This window comes from Aegilops tauschii, chromosome 7 (assembly GCF_002575655.3).
Source record: "Aegilops tauschii subsp. strangulata cultivar AL8/78 chromosome 7, Aet v6.0, whole genome shotgun sequence".
Lineage (NCBI taxonomy): Eukaryota > Viridiplantae > Streptophyta > Magnoliopsida > Poales > Poaceae > Aegilops > Aegilops tauschii.
Window position 1 is genome coordinate 617133286 of NC_053041.3, and position 21305 is coordinate 617154590.

Consider the following 21305-nt stretch of genomic DNA (forward strand, 5'->3'; position numbering starts at 1 on the left):
GCGGTGGGGGTTGTCGCAGATCAGCTTGAGAAGTATCATGCAGGGTGGCGGCGGATGGGAGGGGTAGTTGCCGGCGGTGGGGGTGGTCGCAGATCAGCTCGAGAAGAATCGTGGCAGGGTGGTGGGAGGTCATCGTTGGTCGGGCCAACGATCAGTCAACAATAATAGGGCGAGGGAAATCTATGGAGACGGAGTTTGGAGAATATCGCCTTGGGGGCGACATCGAAATGTCTTGACGGAGTGAGAGCTCGGAGGTGGAAGGGGCGGCGGCGAGGGGGGAGAGGTTATTAGGTCTTGATGGCGGGGGTCCGTGAGAGGTTGCATTTACATAGCAGTCGAGCAAGGTTCTCTTTATCTATATCTAAAGGCTCGATGAGGATCTTTTACCATAAATGCCTCCTTGTTTTCTAACATTGTGTATGAAAGGAATAAATGTATATATGACATGTTGAAGCGGAAATATGTTTTGGAGCCTAGGCCCAATGGAGCCCATTGTTTTGAAATGTTACAAAATTGTTGAAGTTTCAAAAGAATCCGAAAAAACCCACCTTATATATAGTTGTAGTCTAGGTGCTTGTAAAATATTATCAGGAACTAATGGAATTGAAAATATAAAAAAATTAAATGCATTGTTTGTTAAAATTCCTAAAATAACTCACATGTTAAAGTACTTCCTAATTAATTTTAAAGCACATGTAGAATACATCTATAGTATGCATGTGGACATTTTTCTAGAATTTCATTAGAAAAAATTCCAAAAAAACTGGGCTCCATGGAGCCCGCGCTCCAAAAAACATTGCTCATGTTTGAAGAACTTTTATTTGTTTTGCTTATTTTCTAATCGTCTTTGCAGCAAGAAAACACTTTTCTTATTTACAAGAGAGCGCATGCAGGATACATCTAGAAGAGTTGTCTTAGTTCATCTTATTTGCTATTTATATTTAAAAAATCATGACCAAAAGGTTAGATATTTTTCCAAACAAAGAACACTTTTTTTCTTATTTGGTATTCTTTTCTTTATAATAACAAAAAGAAGCTTACCTATGTTTGCTAAGAAAATAAAAAGATACATACATGTATAACAATAATTTGTTTTCTCTTATTTACTCTTCTATTTGGAATGAAGGTTGAAGAGTTGTTAAGAAGACATGACCAATTTAAAATATGAAAATAAATGGTGTATGCTCTTGCAAGAAAGAAACATGTATCTAATGTGTTTGAAATAGTTTGTTTTGTTATATATATTTTTGTTTTGGAAGTCAAGTCTAAGGCCTCCTTTGGTTCATTGGATAGGAATAGCATAGGAACAGGAAATTCATAGGATGGGATGACATGTATCTCATTTCCTACAGGGAAAAAGATGTCATTTGATGCATAGGATAAACATTTTTTTTTCATTGAGTTTAGGCTATTTTTTTCGTTTGAAATGTGAAGGATTGGTTCCTATCTTACGTAGGAACAGGAACCCATTCTTACAAACCAAAGGGCTCCAAAGGAATTTTTCCTTCAAAAATCCTATCCTTTAGAATTTCTATAAAATTCGTGTAAACCAAAGGAAGCCTAAAGGGGTGTTGATAAATCCCATTTTAAAAAATCAAGGACATAATGTTGACTATGTTTGTAGCAACAAAAAAACAAAAACATACAAGAACAATAGTTTAGGTGCACTGCAAGATAAAGAAACGTATACGAGACATCTCTAACAATCTTTGTTCCATTTAGTCTTGTTTGTTCTTCTTTTTTAGATTGAACCAAAAGGATAGCTAGACAGTAAGAAAAAGGAGCGTACACTACACATATCTAACAATATTTGTTTGATTTCGCATTCTTTGCTCTTCTTTTTTTAGACAGTCTTTGCTCCTTTGGTAAGAAAAAGGAGCGTACACGACACATCTTCTTGTTTTTACAAATCAGTTGTATTGGCTATGCTTGCCAACTAAAAAGCAATTTTTATAAGATCCATCGAACAAAAAGAAACATATACGGATATTGCCCAACAAATTTTGTTCCATTTAGTCTTGTCTGGTATTCTTGTTTAAGACCATGACGAAAAGGATAGCTACACTGCAAGAAAAAGTGGCGTATGTTGGACATGTCTAACAAAAATTATTTGATTGCACATTGTCTGATCTTCTTTTTCTAGAACAAAATCAAAAGCATTGTTATCTGCATACTTGTTATTATATAGATCAAGACCAAAAGTTGGTTGAAAAGATAAGCACCCACGTCCTCTTTTATGAATTTGCAAAATTTATATAAGAAAAACTAAGGGCTCTCTCGAAGCTTTTCCAATCAATGAATTCCCACCATTCTCACGGCCCGTGATATGACCATGAATTAAACGACACGCCCTTTTTACAACAATGGCTAATTAATCGGCACACTAAACATATATGTAAATCAGGGGCTCCTCTGATTCGCAAAAATGTAGAAAAAAAATACTTATGACACATAACCACGTTCTTATATTTTTACCTACCAGTTGTACTGGACCTGTTTGCCAACTAAACATTAATGTGTATGAAATACATCAAACAAAGTTTTTTTTGTCATCTATCTTGGAACAAGACTAAAAGTGTAGCCACATTGCAAGAAAAGGAACGTACATGGGACACGGGAATCAAATTCGTTCCATTTATTCCCTAAAAAAGAGATACATTATGTTTTATTTGGCCTTCGACAACGGCGTAACTAGGGGGTGGACAGGGTGGTCCATGGACCACCCTGGAATTTCACCATGTTCTATATAGCATAGAGAAAAATAATTTTTTATAGTAAATAATTATATTTGTGTGAACATTTTGCATTGTTGGACCACCCTGGCATGTTGGGCCGGCTACGCCACTGGCCTTCGATCATATAATTTGTTTGATTTCACATTATTTGGTCTCCCTTTCTTTGTGTGGAATTTGTCTCCTTTTTTTTGAAGATTATTATGCGTGGTCTTCTTTCATACACAGAGACCAAAAGTTATAAAAAAATTAGTAAAAGTCCCTATCAAGCGAAAACATAACGATTTGGCGTCATCAAAATAACAATGACACAATGCAGACATAGAAAAGGTCAAGCATGCCAAGCAACGTCCCAGCTTGACATCCATAGCGACGGCCCATCACCTCGCTGAGTTGTAATTAACTAATTGCACAATATGGAAATGCAAAAAAAAAAGAGAGAGGTAAATATCAAGCATTTCCATCAAAAATAGTGCAATGGAATCATACTAACCCGCACCCACTAGATTAATAACCGCTAACCTCGGCGCTGCACGTGACACCCTCCCATGTTAAGACTTCAGGTGCTCTTAACTAAAGAACTGTCACTACTAAAATCACCCCTCTGCCAGGAAGACTTTAATTTCATAAATTTTTAAAACATTTATGGGGCCAAGAAACGACAGATCTCGCGTTGCAGTCACAAGAGCAGAGAAAATTGAAGAGCCTTGACCTTAGGTGGTGGCAATGCATTTACAGAGCACCACCCATTAAACAAGCACAGCTGAGCTTGCAGGATCTTAAATCGGCTAAGTTCATTAAGATGATGCCTTAGTGTGCAATTGAATGGATGGCTTCATCTTTTCAGATGTGGCGTGAGACGATGTAGTGAAGTAGTGATGGAGGCCTTTGGGAAGCATCGATCCTAATATACAAGTATAGCTTCAGCTTTCCAGGCTGATTTGGTAGGTCACCCATGCTTCAAGCTTCATTGCTTCCTGTACTGCCAAGACAAAGCGAACGCTAGTGCAGCTGATTACATTATTTTTCTGTGGGGATGTACAATTTTTTTTCCGTGAAAAGGTACATTTGATTACTTAGAGTGTACAATACTCCCTCCGTCCCAAATTAAGTGACTCGACTTTGCACTAACTTTAGTACAATGTTAGTACAAAGTTAAGTCACTTATTTTGGGACGGAGGGAGTACAATATAGAGCATTGCAGGAATTCCAAGACTTAGGGTTTTACATATGCTTAACGAACGGACTTTTTGATCCGGATTTTTTTCCCGAGAGTACAAAGAAGATGCGTGACCTACGCGCACCACATTTACACTATCGCACGCGCGGTTTTACCGATTGAACCCGGGTGAGTAAGAATGAAGAACCTCGATCCCACTTCCATAAAAAATGGACCTCGCTCCCACCACTGATCCACGGGATTCACGATCCTACCTCGTGGTATTGAACTTCTACATTTCTTAATATACTTATACTATCTATGTATGACTCAATTGACCGGGAATACTTATTTCTTATGTGGCATTGCAATTTTTTTCATACATGATCAGAAAATGTCTGCGTCTGCTAGTTTGTTCAATAATTATATATTAAAATGTGAATCTGTTGTATTATTTCTCGGTTGGCTTAACAATTTTGTTCATACACATTTTGAAAAGGTTGTCCACGGAGTTGTGGTAGTCCTATTTTCTTCACCCGAGTGGAAATATATAGATTATTGGCTGAATATCTCAACACTGGATCAACGGTGTTTAGCGTAGACTCGCGCCACCAAGGTACGACAAAATTGACAGTGAAACCATCTCAATAGTTGCAAATGCTGAGGGATCCCTTTGATTCAAAGCGATTTCATGCGATTTGTAGAGGATTTGGATCCTCATGGATATTTTTACTCCTAGTTCCTTTAGTCATTTGTTTCACACAATGGAATCCTTGCGATCTTTTCGTAAGAATTCCTCTGCACTCTATTCCATCCATGTGAACCTCTTGCTATATTTATGTTTGTGTTTTGCCCTTGGTGACAAATATTTGATCAATATACTTGTAGTTTTATGTTTTGATAGGACTGAAAATTACATGCCACTTAAAGTATGTTTTTTTTTCTCTATTTACAGTGTTTTCGAGAATCAGGGCACCACAATGATTGGCTTTTACCACGTTATGATAGGCAAAATGCTGATGTGACACTGTAATTAAAGAAGAAAGAGATTGGGGTCATACGTTAGCGAAGATATGGCTCTTTCCTCGTTTTTTCTATGCAATGTAGTTTGCTCTGATCCTTTGTGGCCTATCTCCTTTTTTGCGGTCGAAAAAATATCTTTAAAGTAATTAGGTGCAATAATATTGGGATGCAAAAATATATCTTTAAAGTAATTAGGTGCAATATCATTTAGATACAACCCATAATATATTTAATATCTTTAAAGTAATTAGGTGCAATAATATTGGGATGCAAAAAATATCTTTAAAGTAACTAGGTGCAATATCATTTAGATACCGCCCATAAGATATTTAATGCACTGGGTTGATTGTCTCTCAAGTAAAAATAATCATTATCTAGAATAATGCGTTAAGAGACAATGCGCTGTGAGAGCGGCTACAGCCGGACGCTCCAAACCTGCCTCAAATGCCTGGGCGGACGGCCCTGTCACTGATCGGTAGCGATAATACAATCCAGATGGGCACCACAAACGGGCCTCAAACGCCCGGGCTGACCGGCACTCCTCATATCCAGCCCAAATATGGGGCGCCTGGGTGCGTCCGCTGCGTCGGAATGACGTTGGGGTCCAACACGAAAACGGTCCGGAACCCGGCGGTCCGAAGCTCCGGCGGGCCGTGTAGTGCCTAGCCATGCTATTTAAGCCGACCGCCGGCACCGAAACCCTACCCCATCCATATTTTCCTCCTCCACCGTCGACGCCGCCACTTTCCACTCCCCGTCCGCCACCACTAGTAGTCATGCCCCATGCCGCCGGGTGAGGAGCTATCAATTTTTAATGCTAGAGCGCCAGCTGGAACTCCTTGAGCAGATCCGGGCAAGGCGCGTAGCCCAGATCGCCGCAGGGCTACCTTCGGATGCAGTGGATCCAGAGGAGGAGTTGGAGGAGGAGGTGGTGGTGGGGGATGCTGGGGACACGGATCTGCAGGCGGAGCAGCAGGCCATCCTCGATTCCCTCCGCTCGGAGTCGGATGCAGAGGCCAGTCGCCGTCGTCGGCACGAGATGGAGGCGAAGCACGGCGCAGAGGATGAGGAGATGCTCGCCTACATGGATGAGGTCGAGGAGGAGGAGGAGGAGGAGGAGGAGGAGGAGGAGCCGGAGCCGTCCTACACGCCCGTCCACCCGGTGCCCGGCACCGACGTCATGGACATCTCCGACGACGAAGATTAACTAGGTAGTACATAATATGTAGTCCGTAGGATTTATTTTGAATGCTTTGTATGGATTTAGGGGTTGAAATATGAGAGACTCGGATACAGAGTAGCAAATTTGAAACATGACCGGTCACTGTCGCGTTCACGGGCGTTTGAGAGACCGGATTTGCCAAGTCCGGATGTAGATGCTCATCAGTGCGCGTTCATGCCAATAAAAGATGGCCATTGCAGCCGTACCAAACTGACATCTATTTACGGAAACACAACGCACACTAATGCTGCCCACTTGAAGCAAGAAAAGAGAACGAAGAAAGGCCACAGCTGTGAGCGAAAACGATGGTGCTGATGTTGATGTGGTAGGCCCGACAGAAAGATGGAACCTCGAAGTATCCGATTAGCACGGCGTCGAGCAGGATCATCAGGAGCAAAATGGATGCACGCTGGGCCCACGCGCAGGGAGGGAAGGAGCTGGTGGTGTTGCCGTTCGTCCCAACATCTCCATTGGAGAGGAGGAGATCCTCCCCTTTATCTTTGCTTTGCCAGCTTCCTCACAGGTGGCGCCATCATCGCCTACCATGGATCACCTTTTTTCCTGTAACGACCGCTTGTGCCCGGAGGCCGGAGCAGTAGTATATTCAGGATGGCGCCGCGCCGGCGATATAGTAATGAGCAGTGTACGATGTTGCCGGTGGCTCGTATTGTATTCTTCTTCTTGGCTTTGGATTTGCCTATGAATTAGTAGAATCTTGCCCGAGACTGAGCTTCTTTTCTTTGCTAATAATAACAACTTGACAAGGTGATAAGGGCATCTTCAATGCGGACCCGCAAATCTCCCGCAATCGTCCGGACCGTGCTGTCCAGACCGCGGAAACTATCTAGCGACGACCTGTATCGGTCTGCGGGGCAGTTGGATGCGATTTCTCCCGCAAAACGGGGACAAAAGTGGGAGAGGTTTGCAGGAGTCCGGAACTATCCCAAGCCTGCTTCTAACCGTCCTGGCCCACTAAAAATCCCTCCCGCTCCTGCGCCCGCATCCCACCCGACGCTAGCTGCCCACATTCATGCTACTGTAGAGCGCGCTGCTCCGCATTGAAGGCGGCTCAGGGCGAACGAGACCTCTCACCGCCTTTACCATTGAAGCGGCTCGCCGGCCGAGGGCGCCGCCCGCTGCACGCCCGACACGCCTCCTCGCCGCATTCATACGCCCCCATTAACCCCGCGTTGAAGCCGAGAAACCTACTCCGGCCACACGTCCGCTCATGAGCGGGCCGACATTAAACGCAAACGCCGGCCGATCTCCTCCCGTCCGTCCTCTATTTAAACGAGGTCAGACGCGGGGCAAGAATCTCACTCCTCCGCCACTCCCCCATCTCCTCCTTCACCACTCTTCTGATGGCTTCTGAAGTGTAGTTCTCCGGCATACAAGGCGGCTGGGTGGTCCGCTGAGCCCGCCGGATACGAGCGAGGCAGCTCGCTGCTCCACCACCCGCGCCTGGCCCGACGGAGCAAGTTGCAGCCCCAAGCCAGCGCGTGGTTCAGCAACTCACCGCTCCAGGCCCACTCGATGAGGAGTGGCGAGTTGCTCCACGATGGCACGGCAACACGGGCGTCATCGCTGCCATCGACGACGACGCGTCGTACAACGCATCCCATGCCTACGACCGCGTCATGTAGGCAGAGACAGAAGCCAGGTGCACGGAGAGTGACGAGTCAGTGGCCGGCGTGATGCGGAGCATCCTATGGTCATCCCCATGGACCTACCATCGCCTCATCAAGTGCCAAGAGGACCCATGACACGAGCACGAGCTAGAGCTCTCGAGACCGAGGTGACTTCTTTCCTTAGCGATATCACATATGATCCACTCGAGACATGGCTACTACCTAAGTCCGAGATGTTATGCATGATTAGGTACCAAGAAGGCCCTCTCGAAGATGTACGTGAAGACGGACAAGTCCCCAAGTTCACGGATGAAGAAGAACGCCGAAAGGAGAAGAAGGCAACTCCAGGGCCCGGACATCCGGCCGCTGGAGACGTCCACTACAGCAGCATCCCAGCCGCCGAGCACCTACAGGCCCCGGACATCCGGCCCCAGCCCGGACATCCGGCCAGAAGCCCGGAAATCCGGCACCACGCGCTCGAACCTGCAGAAGTAGCCGCCTCCAGCCCGGACATCCGGCCCGTCGCCCGGACATCCGGCCCCCCTGTCTGCGCACAGTAAAGGGCCGAAGCCCGTGTACCCCCTTCGCCCCCTAGACTATATATACTCTTCCTCCTCCATCTTTCTAGGGTCAACATTGGTTTAGCTCATTTGTGAGATAGAGCATTGCTCATCCATACGGATCTCCTCCACGAGAGAGACTGCGGCCCCTCTTCGGAGAAGATCACCTTGGATTCAAGACCCCCTCTTGGGTGGCCCCATCAAGACCTCCTCTAGGAGAAGAACCGGTTACCTCTTGTATCGTCCCTTGTTGGATTTGGATCGTGTATCTCTTCGTGTTTCGAGGATCTAGCATATGTGTGACTTATTCTTGTTGGTTTGAGTGATTCTCTTGTGTTCTCCCTCGTGTTTCCCCTCGTGTTCTTCGTGTTCCTCGTTGGGATCCGCTCCTTTCGTGAAAGATCGGCCATCTAGGGTACCACCCTACATCATCATGGTATCATGAGCCACGTTGATCATGATTTCGGAGCCTCCCCCCTTTTGTTTGCTAGCCTAATTTTGTTGATTTCGTCCTAAATTCGAAAATCCCCACCAAAAATAGCCCCCAATTTTTTTTGTGATTTGTTGGTGTGATGAAGTTTTGTTGGATTTGATCCGCGGATTTCGTGTGTTGCAGGTAGATCTAGCTTTCCCCCATCTTTTCCCCGATTTCCATCCAAAAATTCATCCGAATTTTGCCCCGGATTTCACCTCTCCACGCGAAGTTCATCGCGTTCGTCCACGGATCCAGAGCCCGGACATCCGGCCCGACAACCCGGACATCCGGCACTCAGCCCGGACATCCGGCCCCTGGCAGCAGCCACCTCCATCCACCGCTCCGTTTGCCGCCCACCTTTCGCCAAATTTGGCCCCGGTTCCCACTTTCACTTCCGCATACCTCCACCACTTCCGCATACCACCACCTATGATTACCCGCTACCAACTCCGACAATTTTGACGTGTGTTTGAGAATTTGAGTTGCGGTTCCCGTGTCCTATTGTGTTTCGGCTATTTAGGTACGGAGAGACAACAACATCACCACCGCTCATCTTCGCCAAGGGACTCGACACCGACCGTTTTGTCATCTTTGACACATCAACCGTAAGCAAGGACGGTAATCTCGACGACATCTTTGTCTACTCCTTGCCATTACATTGATAACCACTTAGCCCATATTTGCGTACCCTACCTATCGAGACTAGCCTTTGAGTATTGCCGGCAACGTGACTTGTGCACATTAGTGATCATACTTCCCATAGCATACATACCATATTACCGTGGTGCATATCTTGGTATCATCTCTTGTGTCACAAAGTGGCCATCGCATATACTCAATTGATATCTTGGTTCGTGAAGCACTGCATGAGAAAAGAGCTCAAACAACAAAGAGCCAAACAAGCTTTTAAGCAAAAGGGAGAGATAAGCAAAGAGCTTATAAGTAAGAACCATAGCATCATACTACATTAAGATTGTCATACTCGATCATCTTGGATCAAAGCACCGAAACATCATACACATAGCATACTTGGGATAGAAGTCGTTGCATTTTGCTTAGTAGGTTGTGCACAAGTTCGTATCCGCCTATTGTGCAATCGTGCTAGCGTCTCTCTAGTGTTGTGCAACAAGAGCATTTTCGTGGATTCCACATTTTGGCTCACCCTTGGTTGCACAACCCCACTTATCTATTTGCGTGTGTGTTTCCGTGTACCATATCTTGCTTTTGGTCTACTTGTTGCATTTGTAAAATTGTGAATATTTTCCAACATTATTGAGTCTCACTTACAATTGCATCAAATTTTGTGCCACCATCCTAACCAAGCTCCACCATAAGCTTTTACTTGTGTAGGTGTGAGAAACCGACAAGAATTGGTACCAATTGTGCTATTTCCTTGTTACACATTGAGTGATCATTGATCCATCTTCAACATCGGTCAAGGTACATTTGGTATTGGTTCTTCTCTTTCTCCCACTCATATATCTTTGTTTGGAATGATGGATAGGCCAAGCACTTCTACCAACCCACTCTTCTTGGAGCAAGACGACGACATGTCATCCTATGTCACAAAGAGCCACCTCTTTGGTGCACAACGAGCTTTGCATCAAGAGCAACAAGCAATGAGCGACCGCATCGGCAACCTCGCCACCGACTTGCGACTCTCCGAGCAACGTACAAGAGACTACTTCAACAACAAGCTCGACGAACACAAGCACGAGAATGGCGCAAGAATGGACGAGATTCGTGCCTTGTTGGTCAACCGCTCTTCTACCACTTCGTCCTACTCAAGAAGGAGCCGCTCGAGTCGACACTCCGACGACACTATCTCCGGTTCAAGTACACCGACATCGAACACTCTTCGTCATGCCGCGCGTCAAGACCGTCAAGCTAACCGCAATCCTCTACACGACATCGACTCTCAAGAGCACTGACAACGTCAAACCCAAGCGGCATTCGCGCAAGCACAAGAACGGCAACGTCCACGCCAACAAGAACAAGAGGAACGAGCGCGACAACACCAAGATGCACAAGATGCTGAGGCTCAACACCAAGAGCAACAACTACGAGAAGCTCAAGCACTTGAGGCGCAACGTGCCCTTCGAGATTCAAGTCGTGCCGTAGCCAACCGAGGCCGACAAGCTCATCTACACCAAGAAGCACTTCGCGATGAAACTCAAGAGAGGATTTCCCAAGCACGTGTGCATCGACACGCTCCTCCACAAGCTCGACAAGCTCCTCCACAAGCTCGACAAGCTCCTCCACAAGCTCGGCAAGAACATCACCTCCAACAAGAGCAAGATGACAATGAAAATCCTCCAAGGCAAGAGCATCATGAGATCGACAACCCCCCTCGACAAGAGCAACATGAGATTGTCAACCCTCAACGACATGGGCTTCATCATCCCCGTCCCCAACACAATGAAGAGCAACGATACGGCAAGCTAAAGTTCACCATGCCCAAGTTCAACGGAAGCAATGACCCCGAAGAGTACCTATCATGGGCATTAAAGGTTGACAAAATCTTCTTCCGCTTGCACAACTATGAAGAAGAGAAGAAGATCGCGATGGCATCCCTTGAGTTCCAAGATTACGTCCTCATTTGGTGGGAACAAGTTGTTGAGACGAGAGAAGCCAAAGGTGAACCACCAATCACCACTTGGGCGCAAATGAAAGATGTCATGAGAACACGGTTTGTGCCAACCTACTACAACCGCTACCTCTTCAAGAAACTCCAACTCCTCAAGCAAGGAACCAAGAGCGTTGAAGAATATTACAAGGAAATGGAGATTGCCATGATAAGAGCCAATGTCAAGGAAGATGATGAGCAAACTATGGCACGTTTCTTGAATGGACTCAATCATCCTATCAAGAAGATCGCCGACTTCCAACCATACTCGAACCTCATCGAGCTAGTGCATCAAGCTACCAAAGCGGAACGTCAAGCGCAAGATGACTTCAAATACGCCAAGTTCTCTTCCAAGACATTCGGCTACAACAATCAAGCTTCAACGACTCCGACAACTTCTACCTCAACCAAGCCTTCTACAAGCAATGGCGACAAGTCAAATTACAAGAAAACTTCGACAACTTCAAGTCGTCCTCCTACTACAAGCAACTTCAAGCCAAAAGCTTCATCGTCATCTACTCCAACCGATGAGACCGTCAAGACAAGTTCCTTCAAATGCTTCACATGCGAAGGCCGAGGCCACAAGTCCTATGAATGTACCAACAAGCGCACCATGATCCTCAATGACGACGGAACCTACGACTCCATGAGTGAAGAGGAGATGGAAGCCCTTGAGCAAGTGGCCATGCACAAGCAAGTGAACGAGGATGAAGATCAAGTCTTTTGTGATGAAGATTCAAGCCCCGCTCTTGTTGTCTCCAAGGTCTTGACTCTTCAACATCAACATGAAGAAGACCAAAGATGCCATATCTTTCACACAAAGGCTGGCATCAATGGAAGGTCGTCAAGGTCATCATCGATGGAGGGAGTTGCCATAACTTAGCGAGTGAAGAACTATGCTCCAAGCTCCAATTGGTCAAGATGAAGCACCCGCACCCCTACAAGGTTCAATGGCTAAGCGACTCCGGCACTATCCAAGTCGAGCATACGGTCAACGTCAGCTTCAAGATCGGAGCTTATGAAGACCTTTTGGAGTGTGATGTTGTTCCAATGTCCGTTTGCCACCTCCTCCTTGGACGGCCATGTCAATTCGACCGCGGAGTCATCCACAATGGGCGTACAAATCACTATAGCTTCAATATGAAAGGAAAGGAGTACGTCCTACGACCTATGTCTCCAAGCCAAGTGATCACCGACAAGAAAGCTTCCACCCATCATGGAGATACTTGTGAGAGAGTGAACCACCAAAAAGAAAGTGAGTGCCACAAGCCCAAATTGAGCGACTCTTCGCCAAGAGAGAAAAATTAGTCCTCCTAGCCACAAAACGTGAGATGAGAGAAGTGTGTGAGAACCCATCGAGTGTCATCCAGTATGTCCTACTATGCAAAGATGATGTAACCAAGACTAACCCTCCTAATCCACTTCCTCTAGTATTTTCCAACCTGTTGCAGGAATTCTAGGATGTCTTTCCCGATGAGCTACCTCCCGGCCTTCCTCCTCTACATGGCATTGAGCACCGAATCGACCTCATACCCGGAGCACCTCTACCTAACAAGGCTCCATACCGTGTCAACCCCGAAGAAACTAAGGAGATCCAACGGCAAGTACAACAACTCATCGACAACGGCCATGTACGTGAAATCTTAAGCCCTTGTGCCGTTCCGGTTATACTTGTGCCTAAGCTAGATGTTTCATTTTGCATATTCTCCGATTGTAGACCCATTAATGCTATCACCGTTAGATATAGGCATCCCATACCTCGCCTTGACGATATGCTAGATGAACTTAGCGGTGCACTATTTTCTCCAAAATTGATCTTAAAAGTGGTTACTATCAAATCCGCATACAAGAGGGTGATGAATGGAAAACCGCTTTCAAAACTAAATTTGGCTTGTATGAGTGGTTGGTTATGCCTATGGGTTTATCGGAAGCACCCGGTACTTTCATGAGACTCATGCACTTTGTTTTCCGACCCTACATTGGTGTCTTTGTTGTGGTCTACTTTGATGATATTCTTGTGTTTAGCAAATCTCTCAAAGATCATGTCACCCATCTTAGAACGGTATTACAAACCCTTAGGAAAGAGCGTCTTTATGCTAATATGAAGAAGTGCATTTTTGGTGTTGATAAGCTTGTTTTCTTGGGTTTCGTTGTGTCTTCTAAGGGTGTTCATGTTGATGAATCTAAGATCAATGCTATTACAACTTGGCCCCAACCAACTAATTTGCAACAAGTGCGTAGTTTCCTTGGTTTAGCCGGTTTCTACCGTAGATTTGTGAAGGATTTTAGCACCATTGCTTCACCTTTGCATGCTTTGAGCAAGAAGAATGCGCCTTTTGTTTGGGGACCATCCCAAGATACCACTTTCAATGAGCTTAAGAATTTGCTTACTCATGCTCCCTTGCTTGCATTACCCAACTTTAACAAACCTTTTGAAATTTATTGTGATGCTAGTGGTAATGGCATTGGAGGTGTGTTAATGCAAGAGAAGCGCCCAATTGCCTATTTTAGTGAGAAACTTTCCGGCGCGCAACTCAATTATCCCATCTATGACAAAGAGCTATATGCTTTAGTGCGCGTTTTGCGTGAATGGGAACATTACCTTCGCCCTCATGAATTTATCATCCATACCGACCATGAAACACTTAAGTATCTTAAGGGTCAAACTAAGTTGAACAAGCGTCATGCTAAATGGAGTGAATTTATAGAGTCTTTCCCCTATGTCATCAAATACATAAAGGGCAAGGAAAACGTTGTGGCGGATGCACTTTCCCGTATATGCATGCTTGTTACTAAACTTGAGTTAAATGTCATTGGATTTGAGCACATAAAAGATTTGTATGAGCATGATCCTTCTTTTTCCATTCCTTATGCTAAGTGTTTGACGCACCCATCTTGGGAACGCTACTACATCAAAGATGGATATCTAATGAGAGCTAACAAACTTTACATCCCCAAGTCCTCTCTTCGCTTGCTGCTTTTGCAGGAATCTCATGGAGGCGGACTCATGGGACACTTTGGACGCGACAAGACATTTGCTACGCTCTCCAAGAACTACTTTTGGCCCAAGATGTTTCGCGACGTCAATCGCTTCACCAACCGATGATCTACATGTCGCAAAGCTAAGCCTAAAGCTCAATCTCATGGAATCTATATGCCTTGCAACCTCTTGAGCACTGTGTTGGTTTTCCCTTCAAGAGGAAAGGGTGATGCAGCAAAGTATCGTAAGTATTTCCCTCAGTTTTGAGAACCAAGGTATCAATCCAGTAGGAGTCCACGCGCGAGTCCCACGCACCTACACAAACAAACAAGAACCTCGCAACCAACGCGATAAAGGGGTTGTCAATCCCTTCACGGTCACTTACGAGAGTGAGATCTGATAGAGATGATAGGATAATATTTTTGGTATTTTTATGATAAAGATGCAAAGTAAAATAAACGGAAATAGAAATAGCAAAGTGTTGGAAGATTAATATGATAGGAAATAGACCCCGGGGCCATAGGTTTCACTAGTGGCTTCTCTCAAGATAGCATAAGTATTACGGTGGGTAAACAAATTACTGTCGAGCAATTGATAGAATTGAGCATAGTTATGAGAATATCTAGGTATGAACATGTATATAGGCATCACGTCCGCGACAAGTAGACCGACTCCTGCCTGCATCTACTACTATTACTCCACACATCGACCGCTATCCAGCATGCATCTAGAGTATTAAGTTCATAAGAACAGAGTAATGCATTAAGAAAGATGACATGATGTAGAGGGATAAACTCAAGCAATATGATATAAACCCCATCTTTTTATCCTCGATGGCAACAATACAATACGTGCCTTGCTGCCCCTACTGTCACTGGGAAAGGACACCGCAAGATTGAACCCAAAGCTAAGCACTTCTCCTATTGCAAGAAAGATCCATCTAGTAGGCCAAACCAAACTGATAATTCAAAGAGACTTGCAAAGGTAACCAATCATACATAAAAGAATTCAGAGGAGATTCAAATATTGTTCATAGATAATCTTGATCATAAACCCACAATTCATCGGATCTCGACAAACACACCGCAAAATAAGATTACATCGAATAGATCTCCAAGAGAAACAAGGAGAACTTTGTAGTGAGATCCAAAGAGAGAGAAGAAGCCATCTAGCTAATAACTATGGACCCGAAGGTCTGAGGTAAACTACTCACACATCATCGGAGAGGCTATGGTGTTGATGTAGAAGCCCTCCATGATCAATGCCCCCTCCAGCGGAGCGCCGAAAAAGGCCCCAAGATGGGATCTCACGGGTACAGAAGGTTGTGGCGGTGGAAATAGGGTTCCAGCTCCGTCTCTAATGTTTGTAGGGTATACGGGTATATATAGGAGGAAGAAGTACGTCGGTGGAGCAAAGTGGGCCCCACGAGGGTGGAGGGCGCGCCAAGGGGGGTAGGCGCGCCCCCTACCTCATGCCTTCCTCGTTGATTGCTTTACGTAGACTCCAAGTCCTCTGGATCACGTTTGTTCCAAAAATCACGTTCCCGAAGGTTTCATTCCGTTTGGACTCCGTTTGATATTCTTTTTCTGCGAAACACTGAAACGGGCAAAAACAACAATTTGGGCTGGGCCTCCGGTTAATAGGTTAGTCCCAAAAATAATATAAAAGTGTATAATAAAGCCCAATAAACATCCAAAACAGAATATAATATAGCATGGAACAATAAAAAATTATTGATACGTTGGAGACGTATCAAGCATCCCCAAGCTTAATTCCTACTCGTCCTCGAGTAGGTAAATGATAAAAACAGAATTTTTGATGTGGAATGCTACTTGGCATGGCTTTTAATGTAACCCTCTTAATTGTGGTATGAATATTCAGATCCGAAAGATTCAAGATAATGGTTTAATATTGACATAAAAGTAATAATACTTCAAGCATACTAACTAAGCAATTATGTTTTCTCAAAATAACATGGCCAAAGAAAGTTCATCCCTACAAAATCATATAGTTTGGCTGCGCTCCATCTTCGTCACACAAAATACTCAAATCATGCACAACCCCGGTTTCAGCCAAGCAATTGTTTCATACTTAAGAATTTTCAAACTCTTTCAACTTTCACGCAATACATGAGCGTGAGCCATGGACATAGCACTATGGGTGGAATAGAATAATAATGGGGGTTATGTGGAGAAGACAAAAAGGAGAAGATAGTCTCACATCAACTAGGCGTATCAACGAGCTATGGAGATGCCCATTAATAGATATCAATGTGAGGAGTAGGGATTGCCATGCAACAGATGCACTAGAGCTTTAAATGTATGAAAGCTCAACAAAATGCAACTAAGTGGGTGTGCATCCAACTTGCTTGCTCATGAAGACCTAGGGCATTTGAGGAAGCCCATTGTAGGAATATACAAGCCAAGTTCTATAACGAAAAATTCCCACTAGTATATGAAAGTGACAAAGCAAAAGACTCTCTATTATGAAGAACATGGTGCTACTTTGAAGCACAAGTATGGAAAAGGATAGTAGCATTGCCCCCTTTTTTCGGGCCTCTTTTTTTTTCTTTTGGCCTTTCTCTTTTTTAGGGACAATGCTCTATGAATGATGATCATAACACTTCTATTCATTTACAACTCAATGATTACAACTCGATACTAGAACAAAGTATGACTCCATATGCATGCCTCCGACGGTGTACCGGGATGGGCAATGATTCAAGAGTGACATGTATGAAATAATATGCATGGTGGCTTTGCCACAAATACGATGTCAACTACATGATCATGCAAGGCAATATGACAATGATGAAACGTGTCATGATAAACAGAACGGTGGAAAGTTGCATGGCAATATATCTCAGAATGGCTATGGAAATGCCATAATAGGTAGGTATGGTGGCTGTTTTGAGGTAGATATAAGGAGGTTTATGTGTGATAGAGCGTATCGTATCACGGAGTTTGGATGCACCGGCGAAGTTTGCGCTAACTCTCAAGGTGAGAAAATGCAATGCACGGTACCGAAGAGGCTAGCAATGATGGAAGGGTGAGAGTGCGTATAATCCATGGACTCAACATTAGTCATAAAGAACTCACATACTTATTGCAAAAATCTACAAGTCATCAAAACCAAGCACTACACGCACGCTCCTAGGGGGGAGGTTGGTAGGAGTTAACCATCGCGTGCCCCCGACCTCCACACAAGGGATGACACTCAAAGAACATCTCATGTTTCAAATTTGTTACACAACGTTTACCATACGTGCATGCTACGGGATTTGCAAACTTCAACACAAGTATTTCTCAATTTCACAACTACTCAACTAGCACAACTTTAATATTACTACCTCCATATCTCAAAACAATCATCAAGCATCAAACTTTTCTTACTATTCAACGCACTCATAAGAGAATTTTTTTTCTAGTGTTGAATACCTTGTATATTAGGATTAATTTCATGATCAAAGCAAATTACCATGCTGTTTTGTAGGACTCTCAAAATAATATAAGTGAAGCATGAGAGAACAATAGTTTCTATAAAACAAATCCACCACCGTGCTCTAAAAGATATAAGTGAAGCACTAGAGCAAAAAACTATATAGCTCAAAAGATATAAGTGAAGCACATAGAGTATTCTAATAAATTCCGAATCATGTGAATCTCTCTCAAAAGGTGTGTATAGCAAGGATGATTGTGGTAAACTAAAAAGCAAAGACTCAAATCATACAAGATGCTCCAAGAAAAACACATATCATGTGGTGAATAAAAATATAACTCCAAGTAAAGTTACCGATGGACGAAGACGAAAGAGGGGATGCCTTCCGGGGCATCCCCAAGCTTTGGCTTTTTGGTGTCCTTAGATTATCTTGGGGTGCCATGGGCATCCCCAAGCTTAGGCTCTTGCCACTCCTTGTTCCATAATCCATCAAATCTTTTACTCAAAACTTGAAAACTTCACAACACAAAACTCAACAGAAAATCTCGTGAGCCCCGTTAGCGAAAGAAAACAAAACACCACTTCAAGGTACTGTAATGAACTTATTATTTATTTATATTGGTGTTAAACTTACTGTGTTCCAACTTCCCTATGGTTTATAAACTATTTTACTAGCCATAGATTCATCAAAATAAGCAAACAACACACGAAAAACAGAATCTGTCAAAAACAGAACAGTCTGTAGTAATCTGTAACTAACGCAAACTTCTGGAACGCAAAAAATTCCACCAAATTAGGAAGTTCTAGATAATTAGTTTATTGATCTACTGCAGAAAGAATCAACTGAAAAGCACATCCCTGTGATTTATGAAAACTAATCTCGTGCGCACAAAGTTTCTGTTTTCTGCAGCAGGATCAAATAACTATCACCGTAGGTTATCCTAATGGTTTTACTTGGCACAAACACTAATTAAAACACAAAAACGAATCTAACCAGAGGCTAGATCAAATTATTTGTTCCTAAGCAGAGGCAAAAAGCAAAAAAACTAAAATAAATTGGGTTGCCTCCCAACAAGCGCTATCGTTTAACGCCCCTAGCTAGGCATAAAAGCAAGGATAGATATAAGTATTGCCATCTTTGGTAGGCAAACCATAAGTGGCTCTCATGATAGATTCATATGGTAATTTTATTTTCTTTCTAGGAAAGTGTTCCATGCCTTTCCTTAACGGAGATTGGAATCTAATATCCCTTCCTTCATATCAATAACTGCACCAATCGTTCTAAGGAAAGGTCTACCAAGAATAATAGGACATGAAGGATTGCAATCTATGTCAAGAATGATAAAATCTATGGGCACATAGTTCCGATTTGCAACAATAAGAACCTCATTCATTCTTCCCATAGATTTCTTGATAGTGGAATCCGCAAGGTGCAAGTTTAAAGAGCAATCATCAAATTCACGGAAACCTAGCAAATCACACAAAGTTTTTGGAATTGTGGAAACACCAGCACCCAAATCACACAAAGCATAGCACTCATGATCTTTGATTTATTTAATTGTAGGTTCCCACTCATCATAAAGTTTTCTAGGGATAGAAACTTCCAACTCAAGTTTTTCTTCATAAGATTGCATCAAAGCATCAACGATATGTTTAGTAAAAGCCTTATTTTGACTATAAGCATGCAGAGAATTTAGCACGGATTGCAACAAGGAAATACAATCTATTAAAGAGCAATTATCATAATTAAATTCCTTGAAATCCAAAATAGTAGGTTCATTGATATCTAAAGTTTTAACTTCTTCAATCCCACTTTTACCAAATTTTGCATCAAGATCTAAAAACTCCGAATTTTTGGAACGCCTTCTAGGTAAAGGTGACTCATCTCCAGTTCCATCATTATCAAGATTCATATTGCAAAACAAAGATTTAATAGGGGACACATCAATAACTTTTAGATCTTCATCTTTATTCTCATAAAAAAAATTCTGGTTTGGCAGCCATCTTATTAACTAAGGTGGCCTGCTTATCCGAAACTTCAGTGATTAATTTTTCAAGATGAGCAATCTGAGATTTCAAACCATAGAATTCTTTAGACATATCATCAAGCTCTTTATTCATGTACTCCATAAAGCCTTTTTGTTCCTTAAGCTCGTTTTAAAGAAATTATTATGCTCAAATTGTAAAGTCATAAAACTTCGGACGTTGCTTTCAATCTCTTCCAACCTTTTAAGGTGAAGATCACTAAATCTAGGCATGACCATAGGGGCAATAAGCAACAAGAGGCAAGCGAAAAAGAGGCGAATGGAAGAGAGGGCGAATAAAACAACAAAGGTGAAGTGGGGGAGAGGAAAACAAGAGGCAAATGGCGAATAATGTAATGTGAGGGAAATGAGTTTGTGATGGGTACTTGGTATGTCTTGAATTGTGTGTAGACTCCCCGGCAACGGCGCCAGAAATCCTTCTTGCTACCTCTTGAGCACTGCCTTGGTTTTCCCTTAAAGAGGAAAGGGTGATGCAGCAAAGTAGCGTAAGTATTTCCCTCAGTTTTGAGAACCAAGGTATCAATCCAGTAGGAGTCCACGCGCGTGTCCCACGCACCTACACAAACAAACAAGAACCTCGCAACCAACGCGATAAAGGGGTTGTCAATCCCTTCATGGTCACTTACGAGAGTGAGATCTGATAGAGATGATAGGATAATATTTTTGGTATTTTTATGATAAAGATGCAAAGTAAAATAAACGGAAATAGAAATAGCAAAGTGTTGGAAGATTAATATGATAGAAAATAGACCCGGGGGCCATAGGTTTCACTAGTGGCTTCTCTCAAGATAGCATAAGTATTACGGTGGGTAAACAAATTACTGTCGAGCAATTGATAGAATTGAGCATAGTTATGAGAATATCTAGGTATGATCATGTATATAGGCATCACGTTCGCGACAAGTAGACCGACTCCTGCCTGCATCTACTACTATTACTCCACACATCGATCGCTATCCAGCATGCATCTAGAGTATTAAGTTCATAAGAACAGAGTAATGCATTAAGAAAGATGACATGATGTAGAGGGATAAACTCAAGCAATATGATATAAACCCCATCTTTTTATCCTCGATGGCAACAATACAATACGTGCCTTGCTGCCCCTACTGTCACTGGGAAAGGACACCGCAAGATTGAACCCAAAGCTAAGGACTTCTCCTATTGCAAGAAAGATCAATCTAGTAGGCCAAACCAAACTGATAATTCGAAGAGACTTGCAAAGATAACCAATCATACATAAAAGAATTCACAGGAGATTCAAATATTGTTCATAGATAATCTTGATCATAAACCCACAATTCATCGGATCTCGACAAACACACCGCAAAAGAAGATTACATCGAATAGATCTCCAAGAGAAACAAGGAGAACTTTGTATTGAGATCCAAAGAGAGAGAAGAAGCCATCTAGCTAA